The sequence below is a fragment of the Amblyomma maculatum genome, chromosome 2, assembly GCF_055883805.1.
Source record: "Amblyomma maculatum isolate TAMU_Amacu chromosome 2, ASM5588380v1, whole genome shotgun sequence".
Classification (NCBI taxonomy): domain Eukaryota; kingdom Metazoa; phylum Arthropoda; class Arachnida; order Ixodida; family Ixodidae; genus Amblyomma; species Amblyomma maculatum.
Genome location: NC_139345.1, coordinates 128,044,979 through 128,061,936, shown reverse-complemented (window position 1 = coordinate 128,061,936; position 16,958 = coordinate 128,044,979).

Genomic DNA, 16,958 nt, shown 5'->3' with positions numbered 1-16,958 from the left:
TGATTAGTAATTATTTGTTATTTAGTTAATTACCGAGTAGTTAGGCAGAGAAATGATTGATTAATTTGGCAAATAATTCATCATAACTTAGTTAATATGACTTACTTAATTAGTCACAATTTCGTAATTAATTATTTCATTAATAATTGATCATTGATTGACATATGGTCACAGAACGCACGCATTCGCGCATACTGTGCTGGTGCTCTGTGATTGGTCGAGACCTCTATGACGTCATTCTGCCTTGGCCAACCAGGACGCCGCAAAAGCCGGAGTGGACATTTGTCCACGACAGCATGAGCCATTAAAGGCTTTCGCCTTAAAAGCGCCTATATCCAATACTCATTGCTGCCTTCTAGAGGTCCCGCTGCTCAGTTTATCGGCTTGCCTTTTGAACTTATTAGAGAACACTCGGATCAAAACAGAGGTGACGTTTTTCATTTCTCGTCGCTTTACCAGTCAAGCCTTTCTACCCCTGGTTACATTCCAGGCGAGGTCAACGCTTTATCTTTTAAAGAGCCTGGTCTTCTCGGTGAAGATTTTCTGCTCATTTTTATTACTTTGCTAGTTTCGATATGCTAAAATGGTGTACCAAGTCTCCCATTCTTTTCCTTTTTTCTAATTTTCTTTTATTTTCATGAACTCTGACGATCGACTTACCATATTGCAGGCATATTCCCTGTTGGGAATGGGTTTTCTTTTTTTTTTCTTTAAGTAAGACGTGAAGGGCGCTGAGGGTATTTTATATAATAGGACTTTTAAATATTGGTCAGGTAATTTTTCCATACCAACACTGTCTTCACTGACGTAGCCCTACTGCACGTTAAGGACAATTAACACGACGGACCGGCTATCCCCGGGGCACGCATCATGTGCTCACACGTCACTACTATACGACGCGCGCCGTTAGCCCACGGAATAACCCCGCGGACGCGGTTAGCGGACGCAACCTTCGGACGCGATTTTCGAACAGAAATCCGTGAAAATAGCGAACGAATACTTTCGCAATAATAAAATAACAGGTAATCACTAAAACACTCACAGACCTGCATGTTTTAAGGTAGGTTGCCGCAAATGGACCTCACAGCACACAGCCACACTTCCGCTTTCATCCTGTGTCAGCGTTAATTTACTACACTGTTACAATTTTTGCGAAATGCCGCGCTGCTAGACGCAATGTCCTATAACAAGGAACTAATTTTACAATATAAATATATATATATATATATATATATATATATATATATATATATATATATATATATATATATATATATATATATATATATTGTTAAGAGGCACGTCGAGATATTAGGAGGCGATGGTACGTCGTAGCCGCAACAGTTCACCGTCAGGGACACACTCACAGGAGAACCAGACGTAGCTGCAGCGACGTCTTTCTCTACTAGCCCAGCACTTCGTCATCGTCTCTTTCACTGCGTACCGTAACAATATATATATATATATATATATATATATATATATATATATATATATAAGATGTGAGAGTGGCGCAGTGGTTACGGCGCTCGACTACTGTTCCCAAGGACGCGGGATCGAATCCCGGCCTCGGCGGCAGTTTTTCGATGGCGGCGAAAAGCAAGGCGCCCGTGTGCTGTGCGATGTCACTGCACGTTAAAGAACCCCAGGTGGTCGAAATTACCGGAGTCCTCCACTACGGCGTCTCTCATAGCCTGAGTTGCTTTGGGACGTTAAACCCCACAAACCAACCAACCAACCAGAACATTTAACGTACTTGGCCGCTTAAAAAATTATAGAGCGAAGTGTACGCTTCATTTAAAGAAACATTTTATTGGACTCGACGTTTCGACCAGAAGCTGGCCTGCATGAGGAGTGCCTGATGAAGGCCAGCTTCTGGTCGACACGTCGAGTCCAATAGAATGTTTCTTTAAATGAAGCGTTCACTTCGCTCTCTCTCTCTCTCTCTCTCTCTCTCTCTCTCTCTCTATATATATATATATATATATATATATATATATATATATATATATATATATATATATATATATATATATACAGATTTCATTCCGCAGGGTGATTCCGCGTGCCGACGGCACACCTCCCATAGTAGTGACGTGTGGTCATGTGATGCGCAGTCCACGGACCGCCGGTCCATCGTGTGAATAGGCCTTTACATGCTGAGCATTCTTTCAAGCTTTGACTCTACGTTAATGTGTGGAGAAATTCAGGGCATGTGCAAAAGGAAAATGCGCGTTTTTCAAAATTGACTTCGAGCCATGAGCGCGAACATGCACCTAAGAGAAATGGCAAAAAATTACAGCGTTCTCTTCTTTGCCTACAAAACGTGGCATGCTGCCGGTATTACTACTGTGCTGGCTGGGGCTGGGCGAAAAACAGCTGCGCTTTGTTTGACGATACCTAGGTCCAAACGCTTGTTCCGCTAGCATTTTCCCGCCGAGCGTCCATCCTTTGGCGGAAAGTTGCAAAAGGAGCTAAACGCATAGCTGTTTGGTCGACCAACCAACAGAGTAAAGGAAACATTGACCGGTTTAATGCAATACTGCATGAAAAACCTAAATAGGCTCAGATTATTTTAAAGGCTATTACTTGTTTTTTTTTTTTGTATTTATTGAGATGGTCCTCGAAACAAAAGATTGTTTCCATAGTCATTCCCATTTTCTGCAACCACCGCCAGACGACGCATTTAACTAAAGTGCGGCAACCGGAATTCCATCTCAGTCGGGGTGTGTTTGTCTTCAAGTAAGGTAAGAAAAGCGGGCATATTCATTCGCTGACAGTCTCTGCAACCAACGCAAAACAGAGCGTTAAAATATTAAGCCGCCATTCAAAACTGCCGTTACGAACTCATTTTTTTTGCGGTTTTTAAACATTCAAGGAACTAAATACTCAAGAGCGGCGCTTATAATTTTTAACATTCTTACTGCACTTAATACCACTCCCAATCACTCTCTGAAGTGTAATTTAAGGAAACATTCGCATTCAAACTACGATCTGCTCTCATTGTAACTGAGACGCATTCCTACAGCGCCGCATCAATTCTAATGTGGCGATTATTTGCTTATTTCTTTCAGTAGTCATTATTTATATTCGTGCTTATAAACGATACCAACATAGACGACGCTCAGTCCCAACAGATTGCCTAAAAAGAATGACTCATTTTCGGAACTTTCTTGTTTAAAACAGCTAAATCACCAAAAGTACTACCACTAAAGACTTTTAGCCTGCTTTGCGAAAACATTTTTTGGCTTCTTCTACGATTACTGAGTATTAATGCACTCGTATGGCACCACGCGACCTTTTGTTTATCGTTGTCCTTGGACAAAGTTCAATCATCCGAGAGGAAATATGATAAAAAGCACGAAAAGTACCGCCAGAATCTTGCAAATCATAGCGCGGGAGTTTGATATGTTTCGTATTAGGGCGGGACAGTTACAACAAGGAATCAAACCTAGCTGTGGCTGCCAGATTTCATTACTTTCTACATAGGCAAGAAAGCGAACCAGCACGCATTATTTAAGGTACGCTTCGATTATCTTGGGGACCCCGTAATGTGACACCTCTCCACCTTCGCCCCCTCTCCCCTCCCCTTTCGGAACATAAAAAGCTAGGTAAGTGAAAAGAGGAAAAAGAAGACGCTGCTAATGTAGACTCAACATCGTGAAATTACATCTTTACCGAAGCTTCAGTACCTCATAGTGAACTGGTTTAGAGGGCGTAGGCTTGGAAAGCCGCAACAAAGAGAAAGTCTAACGAGAAGATAATAGAAGAGTTCAATAAAAAACCAAGCGTGAGTGATGTGGCTCTTGTAGACATCATGCTTTTGTCATACCCGTTGGTAAGACCTGTGAATGTTACCAACAGCAACAAAACAATAAATAATCGGCTGATCAAAAGAAGAAACTTGACACTTCACTGCGAGAAATCGTTTTACGTAGCCAAAAGAGACACGGAATGTGGAAGTAGCAGTAACGGAAATGGGAAAAACTTGAGTTGTACCGTATTACATATTGACCGATGGACGGAGAAACATCTCCGATTTCCAATTCGCAAACACGTTCGGAATACTTGCATTACGCTCGAAAGCTATGGAAATTCTGGACACTCGATCAAAAGTGTGCAAGCTTATGTACATGCGAACTTGCTATTTTTGTTTCTCTCCGCTCTATAGTTGCTGGTATTCTGTCTTGCTGGGAGAATTTTTGTCGAAAATAAAAACTAAAAGGAGCGGTAATGCTGACAAAACTCCAGAAAACATGAAATTCAATTCCCGAAACATTTTTTGCGGCGCCTAGGCGCAGATGTTGACGGTCTGTGTAGACGCTGTCATGAGCAGCCGTCTGGAAGGGAGACACGAGCACCTTTTCCGCTGGGTCGAGATATTTGGTTTGTCAGCGTTTCCTCACCCCACAAAGTAAACTGAAGTTTTGGCCTGTAAAGGAAGAGTGCATCAGTGAAGGCTCTTTGAGGAGGCTTTTTCTTAAACAAATAGCAAATAGTGCAACTGTTACTATAGGCTGCTGACCAACCAATGACAACTGTTACCACGGGGAGGCGAAGACTATTTTTTCGATTCCCACCGGTGATATGTAATTGCTTTTTATTCTACTTTCTAATCAGAGACCTCAAAAATTATACCCCCATACCATATTACCTTTTTTTTTATAAGTTGCTCCTGTCTCCTTTACTATGCATCTCATATGGAAGCACTGATGTTTCCTAGATGTGTTTGCTGATTAGCTTTGAGTTCGCTCGCAATACTAGAGTTTACAGCATGTGCTCGTTGATTAATGTGTTTTAAACTGTGATTGTAAGACACTCGTGAATGATTGTTTTATTATTTGGCAACGTTTTTCCATGTTTCTCAATATTTTGAATAGATTAGCTTCAGTTGACGCATACCGCTGCCATGAAAAAATAGGCGATATCTGGGGCCAGTAGCCTTTCCTCTGTTTGTAAGAGTTGACGTGAAATTATGAAACCCAGAACTAAATTCAAAACGGTGCTTGCAGCTGTGTAGAAGTAATATATAATGTTTCATAGTCTTCTCATATATTGATGTAACCTGTACGGTAATTGCTCCTAATAATATGCTCAGATTGCTATTTTACTATAGACGTCAAGAGCTTTAGAAAAGGGTGTACCTCCGCGTCTATCGTATACAGTGAACCGCTTAAGGCCCGACTGATACCAGATTGCGTCTTCACTTGCGCGTGGCTGGGGACAAGCATGTCATGTTTTGACTGTTTTCGAATCGACGGAAATAAGTAGCGCGTATAGGCCGCTATTCCTCCTGTGCTTTAATCTGGATACTAGCGCGTGTATAACTTGTACGGTTCCGCGCTGTCTCGTAAATCCGAATTGATGCTAATGTAATAAACTGTATTACGATATGAAGTGGTACAGGCGCCAGTACAACTGACGCTCTAGCACCTTGCCGAATGTAAAACTCATTATTATTGGCCTATAAGATGTCATCTCCCGAGGGCGACCTGGCTTGGGCAGGAAAGTAACAAGCCCATTTCACCAAGCCTTTGGAAAATGACCTAGCATTAGGCCAATAAATAAGTAAAAATTTGGGTGGCACACCCAGAGTTCGTATACAACACGCGGTGTTATTCCGTCCTATCCGGATGGCGTTCCAAGCACGACGCGGACAACTCCATGCCCACTTCGTCACGCGTAAACGGGACGTCGTCTGGTCCTCCAAGCGACGGGGACACCTCGGCGAGACGCATCACCCAGTGAGCGTCGCTATCATTTTGATGTGAATCCGATGCGACCTGACCGTCCAAAGAGTCTGTGCTGTTTCCAACGCAGACGACATCATGGTACCATCTGGACGCTCCACCGATGGTAGAACAATGGGTTCTCGGTATTTTTTGGAACAATTTGGTACGATGGCGCAAATATTCCTGATTGTATGGATCTTCTGGCCAATTCACTTAGGTATGAATTGCGGGCTTCCGAAAGTTTTGAACGATAGTTTGGCAATGCGGTGCAATATATTTCACCGTAAAATTTCCGAATTTTGAGTTCTGATGTTCTTTGATAGTGACTTCTTATGGCGCGACCTGGAACGTTCGACGGTCCAATTGTTGGTCCATCATTACTTCGAATTAATAACTCTAAGTCGACAATCCTGATGGGTGGTTGATAAATTTTGTTTTCCAAAAAGTGGTAGAATAAGGTTTGAAATGTTTTGAAAATAAAATCAAATGCCGCCGGTGAAGTCAAATTTGCCCCTACAACGGCATCCATGAATCATAATGTAAACAATGAATTTAAAAAGTCATTTGCATCTCTATCTTAGTTTACGGTCTTTTGCATGTGTTAATTGACCAAATCGTATTCCAGTGTGTTTGTGTTCAGAAAATATTCTTTTATCTGTAACAGGGGGGGGGGGGGGGGTCCAAGTGTAGTGCTCTGTACGTTACAGGGGAAGTTGGATCGTTCAATATTATGAGCCCAGAACTCATTGCGAAGCGGGAAAAGCTCCCCTCCTTTCGCATCGCGAAGTTGAGGACCCCAGGCGGTATGTTTGGCGTTGAAGTCGCTTTCCGAAACCGCCGGTGTCCCCTCCGTTGTGATGTGTGCAAGTCGTATGTCGTCCAGGGTAGGTGTGATTGCAAAGTGCGATGGAGCGTATGCTGAAATGAAGGTGAATGATGCCGTTGCTGACGAGCAAGTGATCGATGTTACTCTTAAAGAAGTGAACAATGGAAAGAAGTCGTAGCGAGTTGTGGAAACAATGGTTTGATTACAGGTTTTCATGACGCCTTAAAAATTAACCAAGCATATTGAATCCCCTGTATAAATCGGAAATGACCGCGAAATCAAACTCGGCCTCTCGAATTCTGTCAACTAAAATAAGTGTTGCATTCCTGCAACGATTTAAATTGGCCTGCCTGATTGCACACAACTGGCCTGGCCTACTAAAGATATATTATTTCTAACCCTTAGTTGGAGTTAGCTTGAAACACGGTATGTATATCCCAACCACACTCGCATTGGCCTCATAGCTTCTCTTTCATGCTGAAAAATGAAATCGCTAAAGCAGCATGGGATGTGGCGTGATTAGTGCGAGGACAGTTGATAGAAGTTTAACATTATATTTTATCAACCGATCAATCAATCAATCAATCAATCAATAATCAATCAACGAACCAACATTCAACCAATCAGGCTTTACTTCGCTGGAAAGGAAGGCAAAGGACGCCAGAAGAAAGAGTTCGATGTAACAATATTGACGAACTTCTGGGCCTTCTATGTGCAATGACAAATGGAGCGGCTCAAACCAGGCTGATGTCAAAACCAAAGTTATTATTAGGACCGCAAAACTAAGCCCCCTAGAGAGAATAAGTGCATCCAGAACCCACCAGAACTCAAATCACGACAATACAGGAAATATCTGACGAATACCCCATGCCTTAGCATAGCCGGCGCTGACCTCAAGAGTGCTTCATTGTTTCCCATTTTACATAAGTGCACGCATTTTGTCCGTGTTCAGGGAAATAAAGGCATTTGTCACGAGGATTCTGTGGCACCATACCCGCACAAAGTATAGGAAAGCTGCATCAGCCCAAGTGTCATTAGAGCTTGCGACCACTAAGTAGCAGCGGCTTCCGAGTGCGGGTAGTTTCCATGACGCTTTTGTGGCCGCGTGTTGCCATGACGACCACTGCTTGATTCTGGAAGACAAAGAAGGCGCCTGTTTTTAGGGAACCCTTCTCGACCGAAGTTGTTACACCATCGGAATAACCGTGCATTTAGAAACTCAGTCACAGGACACTCGGTAAAATGTGAACTTCACTGATCATCTTCTTGTAGGTTGGTTTTAGCTGCTGTAGGGCATTGCAGGGGCCCTCACAGGTAATTCGTAATAATATTTTAAAGTGTGTCCTTTTTAGAGTTGTTATTTACAGCGTTATATGAGAGGAGCATACCGTTAACGCTACCGGTATGTGATTAGCCCTATTGCCAACAAAAACGAAGTATTTATTTGAGATCAGTCAAAATTATTGGTAATGGAGCTTCGTATTTTCAATGAAATGGTCTCTACCTTTTTTGACGCTGCATAAGTTTAGCGCTGTGGTGATACGATATTGGCGTTAAATTTCAAAGGAAGAAATAATGTCATCTCAACGCAGTGAGTTCACAGTTGCCGAAAGTTTCTGTGATTTACAGTTTTGTAGTGTGTTCCGTCGGTAAAGACATCTACAGATTTATATTCTCTTTTGTGGATCACATGCTGCTTCCCCGCGCTCTCCCTTGACGACACGAGTGTTAAGGTGTAACTAGTTTTCATTGACACAACAATAAAGCAAAATGCAAATAACACTATGCATAAATGTTCGGTCACTATCATTTACCGACAAGTTATGAGCGGTTGTGTTGCTTGCTTTCCCGTGCTTGCGAAGAACTAGAAAGCGCCCTGTTCTTGCTTACGGTCCTCCACACGTAGAAAAAGAGACGTTTTCTTCGCCTGTCCTAGGAGACGCGGTAGCTAGAACTAAACTGTGTCTGCTCCCTTCCTTTTCTTCCACCTTTACTGCTCGTGGGGCAATCGTGAAATGCCAGTAGCTACATTATCCCGCTACGTCAGGGATGTCTTCGAAAAGGAGTGACAGCCGGCTGTTTTCCTAACCAAGCGAGACATGCATAACAAAGAAAGGTTCCCTTCTCAATTCTAGTGAATAATACACGGCGTCTTGGGTCCTTTATCTTCACTCCACTTTGGAAGCACGGTACACCTACGCAATAGTTGTGCCAGGAAAGAGTGCGGGCACAGGCACGCTGAGGCCTACTCGAGCTTAGAAGCCTCTGAAAGGCCTCCTTCACCGCCCCACCAGTCAAGCTTGCGGAAGAGGAGACTGGGAACAGGAGTTACAAGACGAATGTGGCGGCGTCCCGACCAAGGAGGGACGACCACGGGGTAGTGATGGTATCGATCGGCAAAGAACGTCGGAAGCTGAGTGCTGTTTACGCCAATCTTATACCCCGGCTAGGCAGTCCCCTGGGCAGCTTCAGAGGTGCAGGGCTCGTTCGCCGAGGGAATAAATCGGGGACACACGTTTGACGAAAGACGACGAGAAAACAATAGGAAATGAGGCTTGATGGACGATGCTAGTTTCGCGAGAAAAAAAGAAGCCACGCTGGTTTCCAGTCACAGCTTTATTATTATTATTTATTTTTTCGTTTGCATCGCGCAAATTTGTCGGGGTTGAGTCGTTTTCTTCTTCGCTTACTTTCTTGGTGTCTTCTTTGATTAAGCTGACTGTCTTTGGGACATGTTTCTTTCCTCATCAAAGCAACTTAATGAAGTTCGGGCCAGAAAGAGAATAAGTAGGAGGATTTGTTTAGACCATTCCGGGAACAGCAGTGTAGATGGCGGTTGTGGTAAGCGAACATGTGACAGTGGGGAGGTTGACGTTTTAAAATAGAAATGTTTTTATATTCCTTCGGCGAGGGAACGAGCGTAATACGTAGCGTATAAGACCATGTAAATTCAAGAACACCTATAAAACGTATGTACAGCGATTTGCGCGCACTCCATCAGCAACCCTCCACCTAGAGTAACACGGAGATAATGCTAGTTGCAGGTATATAAAATTAGCCGTTTGAAAACCCTACGTTTGGAGAAGCTTCTAAAATGGCGTTAAATAGCACATCATCGCTTGATAGGACTCTATATGGCACTTTACGGTAATATACTCAATACACGAATGTACTATCGGAGCACGACTCCAATGGCTGCTAAAGCTCCTTCAAAATTTCGCAGGATGTTTTTCGACGTCATTAGAAATTGAGCTCTCTTCAATAGCCAAACGTCGTAATATATGATCGACGCAGATCCTGCACCTGCAGCAGAAAAAGCAGTTTGTACAAGGCGGCGGTAACAAACATGAGGCGAATGCGTGAGTCATAATGTGATGTTCTCCATCAAGGTGGCTGCACAACTCCCAGTACTTTCGTCTTCCGTTTTGCTGTCGCTGAGAGACACATAGCACATTAGTAAGGTATGGCATGGTAGAGATAGTATTGTTGGTTTAGTATGACAAATACGGTACGAAGCCTCATGGTACGGTGTTCATACGGTAATCTGCAGCTAGGAGCTATTATAATATTAATATACAACCTTTTTTTACCCGTATGAACGCGTTCAAATATTTTCTTCCCTCACACTGTGCAGAGTTGGAACTCCTTAGATGGAAACATCCGTTCATGATCAATTCCTGAATTTGCGTCGGCAATTGAGTACTAGCATGAGAAAGTATTATATGTTGTGATAGTAATTTTTGTTGTTATATGGCTTTGATGTGTCAAATTGTATGAAATTTTGTATCTCTACTCCTGCTATAGCCCTAAATTAGGCTGCAGTATTTTAAAATAAGTAAATAAATATACCGTTTTATCGTCCACACAGACGCCATCTGAAATTCATCAAAAGGTGGGGTAATCATGTCTCGGAGACCAAAAAGAAGTTTGGAAAAAGCTCGAAAATGGGCGTTTTTTTGTGAAATACACTCAACTTTAATCATGACAAGTTATGTTACTCTGCAAAGTAATAAGATGTGTTGCCGTTCGCAAAAGCCACTGCTAGCAAATGGACTTTCAAGTGACGGGCCGCTGCACTTACGCGAACACAGAAATACTACTCACCTGCGCTAACTAGATCCGTTTCCTTCTACACAACCGTCGTTTGATCTTGGGGTCACAAAAACTTGGAAAGATGTACGGAAAACAAAAAGTTATTCATGGATATTTTTGTGCAAATTCGGAGGCTAGCTTTTTATATTCCTTTTTTTAGTGGGCTACGACTAAGTGGTTTTGATATTATATTCATTTTTCTCAAAGGCAGAAACGCGGAATATTGCTATGATATGGTATGCTATAAGCTATGGCGCTGTTTTGGTATCTATCATATTGAACCAGCAGAAGACATAAAAACACAAGAAAAGAAGTGAACGTGTACTTCTTTTCCTGTGTTGTGTCTTTCGTTGGTTCAATATGTTAGAATCGCAGAAACTAAGCTCAAATGCTGACCATGTTAAACGGTATTGGCAATTCTCCTCTTTACAAACGTGCACGCACCGTAATTATGACTACCCTTTTGACATTCTATAACGTGCACACGCTACACCATAGAACCGTTTGCCGTATAAAAATGGAGCCGGCATGACTCTAAATCTATCCCACGGTATTAGGCTCACGAGCCGAACGACGTAACTTCTGGGGTATCTCGACGAGTTTAAAAGAAGGAAAGGCACAAAACAGTGCCGAAGTGAAGGAGGACATATCTGCGTTCTTTTCTTCGAAGCGAAGTATGTAAACGTCTTTCGAGCAATTTTATTTCGTTTTGTCGTCATTTACCTACATTGATTGCTTCTGCCGGCAAATCAACTAAGCCGAAAACAAAAGCTGAGATTAGATGCCCTCTTTTATTGCCTCGCTATTGGGTTTCTCGCTTGAAAGCAGGCGCGACACTTTCTTGTCTTATGTCTGCCTTAAAGGGGACTTACGAATATTTTCGCGAACAGCCCCTCCGAGGCAGGAGAGAGTGAGCGGTGCGCCGTGATGGATGGGTGCCCGAAAATAAATGGGGCAGCTTACGTGCATACAGACAAATTTGACGACGAGAGCAAGTACCGAACAACGGCAAAATATGCTGAATTGCACAATAGTCGACTCGTCGAGCTTTCTGCAGTCCTCGAGTAGAAGGAAATTTCCCAACAGGCAAGAAATAATCAAAAGCAGACAAAATATGTTATTTATCAAAACGAGGGAGAAGAAACGCTAGAACGTGGCACTTACGACACCAGGCTGAAGATACATGAGCAGTGGCAGCTTCCAATCAGATAGTGCAATTTTTCGTTGACCCCTTTGGTCAGCAATGTGCTCGCTACCGTTCTCTGAGCAAGGTTATCTTATAATGTGAAGCTGGGGTCAAATTTTCGATACACATGGCCGCCGTTCGGTGCCATTTTGTTTCTCTGATTGGTTCTCAGAACAGTCACGTGTTTCAAATTAGTGGCGCGAAATTTCGGCGTGTTCAAGTGGCTTTTTGCGCTTACGTAAAAATTACGTGAGCGTGAAAACGGATTTATAGTAGCGGTATTCATGATGTCTGGATAGTATTTATAAGCAATTCTGGACGGAAAACGAGGTATATATGATTGAAAGGGAAGCACTTACGCTTGTATTACGAATGGGCTGAAATGAACTGCCCACTGACAAGAGCCGACTCCTAAAATCTGATTGGCTGACGTTGTATGGCGTGAAATACGTCACGCATAAACATTTATATATGACGTAAAAATGACGTTTCATTACGTAAAGGATGTTCTGCCATCGCTGTAAATGACCAAAGTTAGGCGCCGCATTTCGAACCACTTCAGGCGGCCGCGAAAACACCAAGGCGAATTCGACGTGCAGTGGAGGCGGCTGTTAGCTCACCGCAGTTTGGTAGACAATTTGGTGGGTGATGAAGTAAACTGATACATCTCTTTGTAAATGTATAAAACACTGAAACGACGTTATAAGGCAACTTTTCAGCTTCGTTATCTTTTAGAGATTTAATAATGAAGACGCAGATTTACAGCCGCACGAGGGCCGTACCTACCCTCCCGTTGCAAATGATTTGTTTTCATAGAGAAACCATCGATCCGTGCCGTCGTTTACAAACGCAGCAATGTGGCCCGCTAACTCAAGCGGTTGATCTGTGCGAGACGAGGCATTTCAGAGAGCAACATAAGGGAAAGTTGGGCGAGTTGTAGGTTGTTCATCGAGGTTTAGTGAGCGCTCCTTAACACAGAGACAAAGAAAAAAAAAAAGAAACAAAAGCGCCAGTCCCGTGTTTTCTTCTCTCGTTCTGTGTTAAACAGCGCCCACCAAATCATCATGTATTTCAGAGAGCACCGCTATGCTTTCTAATTATCTGCCTGGTTGGTTCGTGAGTACAACCTGAGGGGTCATATAGTTCGATGGCTGTGCAGCAATTTCGCACGACTGGCAGCGAGGGATCACCAAAGACTGTCTTAAACGTCGGCCCTAAAGACTGCCTTTTGTGCCTTGCACTACGCACGCACTGCAATGTTAATGAATTGAGCAGCCTTTGCACGATGGGAAAAGCAAGCAAAAATACCTACAGCTTCTATTTCAACAAAGGAATGTATGTTCCATGTACATGGCACATGTTTGCTCGCCACATGTGATGTGTTTCATATATTAAGTTTTGTTTTAATATACATGCGGGCACACTATTTGCTTATATTTTACAAGAAAAAAACGTACTCCGGAACACGTTATGACGGTACGCTCTAGTCATATACTGTAGTTGAGTGATATTTTGTGTTGACTGCTTGTTTTAATACAGCCGGAAAATAATCATCCTTTATTGATTTGCATTTTACTGTTTCGACAGTAAGGAATACGTGCGCGCGGCGCCGCCTTAGTTTATACCACGATTTCCTCAGTCATCTTTCGCTTTCATTCCCCGTTTATCCCCTTCTGCACATGTACGGTAGCCTGATAATCGCCTAATTAACTTTCCTGCTATTCCATTCTTCTGTTTACTTCTCTTTCTAGGACGTCTTTCGCGTTTCGCAAGAGCTTTGCGCCAGCACATGAAAATTTAACCGACTAGGTGCAAGGCCCAGCTTATGCTCCAATTAACAAATAAGAGTTTTTACCACCACCTTCGCGTGTGTGTGGAAGACTCTCTCTCTCTCTCTCGTTGCACTGTTTTCCGCGCTCTAAACAATTTATGCCGACACATTATGTTAGAAACGTAAGCAGACTTGGTTCCCTGACGGTAACTGGTCATAACGCGGCTTTTCGAAATAGGTGGGTAGCACAGCCAGTACCTAACAGTAATTGATAATTTGAGACGGCGAGCGTTGTCCTCAGACATGGACAATGCCGCTGCGGATTCCTTCTGTGGATTCCTTCTGTTTACGAGCAATTCCTTAAACGTTTTAGTTACTGCATTTAAAAGCCGCCTATAAGTTAACGTGAGAGGTCATCGGCGCTATGAACAGCAATGCTACTTTCCGCTCCCATTTTGCACCACTGCGAATATTCCGTTGCCATCCCTGGTCTTCAGCAGAAACTCGTGCAGCCTTTTCGTGCATAGCTGAGGCCGAATGTTCGACCGCCAGTATGTCATGACTCATAACACACTGATACCGCAACACCACAACATACTTCACTCGCCTCACTGCAATCCGTGCCGTCCAAATTGCGGAAGGCACCGCAGTGGCACAGGTCCTGCAGGAGCATTGTCGTTTTTCATACTTGCCGTCAATATATAGTAGCAGACGACCGCGTGCTTTTTCTGTCATTTTATTTCTCTTATTCTTTAGAATGCGTAACCCAATTGTGCGCTTACGTAACCTGGCACCATCCTACTGCACACGTCATACGTACTTCACAATTACAACAAAATGGCGAATTGTCGAGAATAGAGCCCCTCGTTATTAAAGAAAACGTGACCTCATGCTACCCAGTGAAACCACACTATTGTACTTTGATTTTTCTGCGGTAGCCCTTTGTGGCTTGAACGGTAGTTTGGGTCAAAGTCTTGATATTTTGTTTTGAACCGTTCGCAGTTTTTCGCTGCCTCTGTAGGCGGCCATTTGGCAAACACTAAACTAATCACATGCTCAGTTAAAAAAAAAATAGTTTAGAGCAGATTAAATGAAGCGATAGTGCCCATCAATATGATCGAAACTTACATGCCTTGGTCGGCAAGAAATGTGAGTGTTATTGATATATAGTCAGAAAAGTTCATCAATCAGATCTGTCTGCTGCAAAAATGTAACTAGGTAGGCTTCGGAAATCACCATATACTTGCTATGGTGGTGGCCTTGGGCGGGAAACGGATGTGGCAATAGCTTTCTGTAAACAAAACTGAGCAACTCTGCAAGCGAAATACGCATCCGATATTACTAAGGTACAAACATTTCGTTTGCATGATTATTTTTGGATATTATGAAACTTGACGTCGGTGACCTTTCAGGGCTACGACTACAACTTCACCCAGCTCTTCGACCGTCAGCACGGATCAGCTAGACTTGTTTGCACACCTGCAGGCCTAATGTAACTGTGTAGTCTCTGTATACCTGTATCTTTTTGTTTGGAGAGCAATAAACTTCTGCTTGTGTAATCAGCAGAATTGGAGCTCAGGTTCCTGTTCGTATTCAAATTTAGGTGACACGGGGAGTCTGGCGTACGAGAGGTGCAGGGAGGCTTAAGCTTTTTCTCCGTACCTCAGGACCCAAAGCAAGTTGCTCAAGAACAGATGGCATATTAATGAAACAGTCCAAATGATGAAATGGAGAAGTTATCTCTGTGTTTTATTTTGCCGAGAGCCACTGTAAGCTCAATTTTAATGAGATGTGATTTACGCATGCCTACTGTCTTCGTTAATAGAATTCTTAGATGAGGGAGACGATCTTAATTTTCAAAGATTCATTCTTGAAGTTGCTTCATTAACTACAAGTTAATGAGGTTTGAAAAACTGGTTAAAATAGGAGAAAGGTTTTCAAAAATAATCGATCAAAATTTGTGGCACTTTGGGCCACTAAAGTGCAATAAGGCGAAAGCTTTGTTTGAAACTTTGCTGACTCTTGGCACAACTGCATCTGCTTCTCTAGGCTGTATGGGGCGGCGTTCGAGGATGTGCCAAATGAAAGGCACCGCACGGACGCCTGGATCGATATGACGCGATAGCGTAGCTACCAGCCAACATATACTTTAACCTAGCCGTATGAACGTACCCGCGTAGCCTAGAGATAACGTGAACGTAAGGGTCTCGTCAGACTGATTCTGATATTACCCTCTCATATAAAATGAGAGGCCCGAGTTTGCAGTGTCTTCCAAACGTAATGTCAGGAAGCCCTACGTCCAGTTAGTGCTCGGTCATGTCAGCCACCAGCTACCGCCTCCCACGCAACGAAAGCGTATTGAGGCTTGCGCCTTAATACAGCTCCTTTTGTGGGGCGTGAGCCCAGAGTGGCCCTTGACCTATGGAAGCCTGGGGGGTTTTGCGTGACCGAGGGTGGCTGCAAAGTATGACGCCAGTGAGCGACAGTATGAGGCATTTAAGACTTCAGCCTTAAAATAATGGGGAACAATGAAGCTCCACCTGTAAGGACATGATGCGACAGCGTGGGCTACCACCAGACATATAAAGCCCCGCTTTAACCAGACTGTATGAGCGTGCCTGGATGGCCTATGGCAACGTGCATGCAAGAATCCTGGCAAGCAGATTCCGTTATCGCACTCCTATATGAAAGGAGATGAGATTGGCTGCAGGGCAATGCAGTCAGACGTTTTGCCAGTGACGAAGGACGAAGTTGATAAAGCATTAGAAACTATGAAGAAAGGGAAGGCAGCAAGAGGGGATCAGGTAACTATTAATTTGTTGATGGACGCAGGAGATATTGTGCGAGAAAAGCTGGCCATCCTGAATATGCAGTGCCTGGTGTCAATGACGGTTCCGGAAGCATAAAAGAACCCAAACATTATATTAAGTAGTAACAAAGGGGGCGCTAAGGAGTTGCAAAATTACAAAACAATCAGCTTGCTGACTGTTACGTATAAGAAATTTACCAAGGTAGTCACTAATAGAATCAGAATAACCATAGACTGCAACCTACTGCAGAAAAAACCCAATACCTACCTGTTGAGCGAGGAGCCAAGCTGAGCCAAGTTTTCTTTTCAATTTCGAATGGGAGGTACACAAATGATGGAAGTTTCGACTATGAAGAACTTTCCTCCATAGAAATTTGTCTGAGTACGGAGTTTTTACTTGAAGACGGAGAGGGGGGAGGGAGACTACAATATCGCCGCATTTGTTTTGGAGTGGCGCCAGCGCTTTTATTATAGGTTGATCGCTACACTGAAGAGCTTGAGTTTGAAGATTACTTATGAAAATCACTCCTTGCTTTAAATAT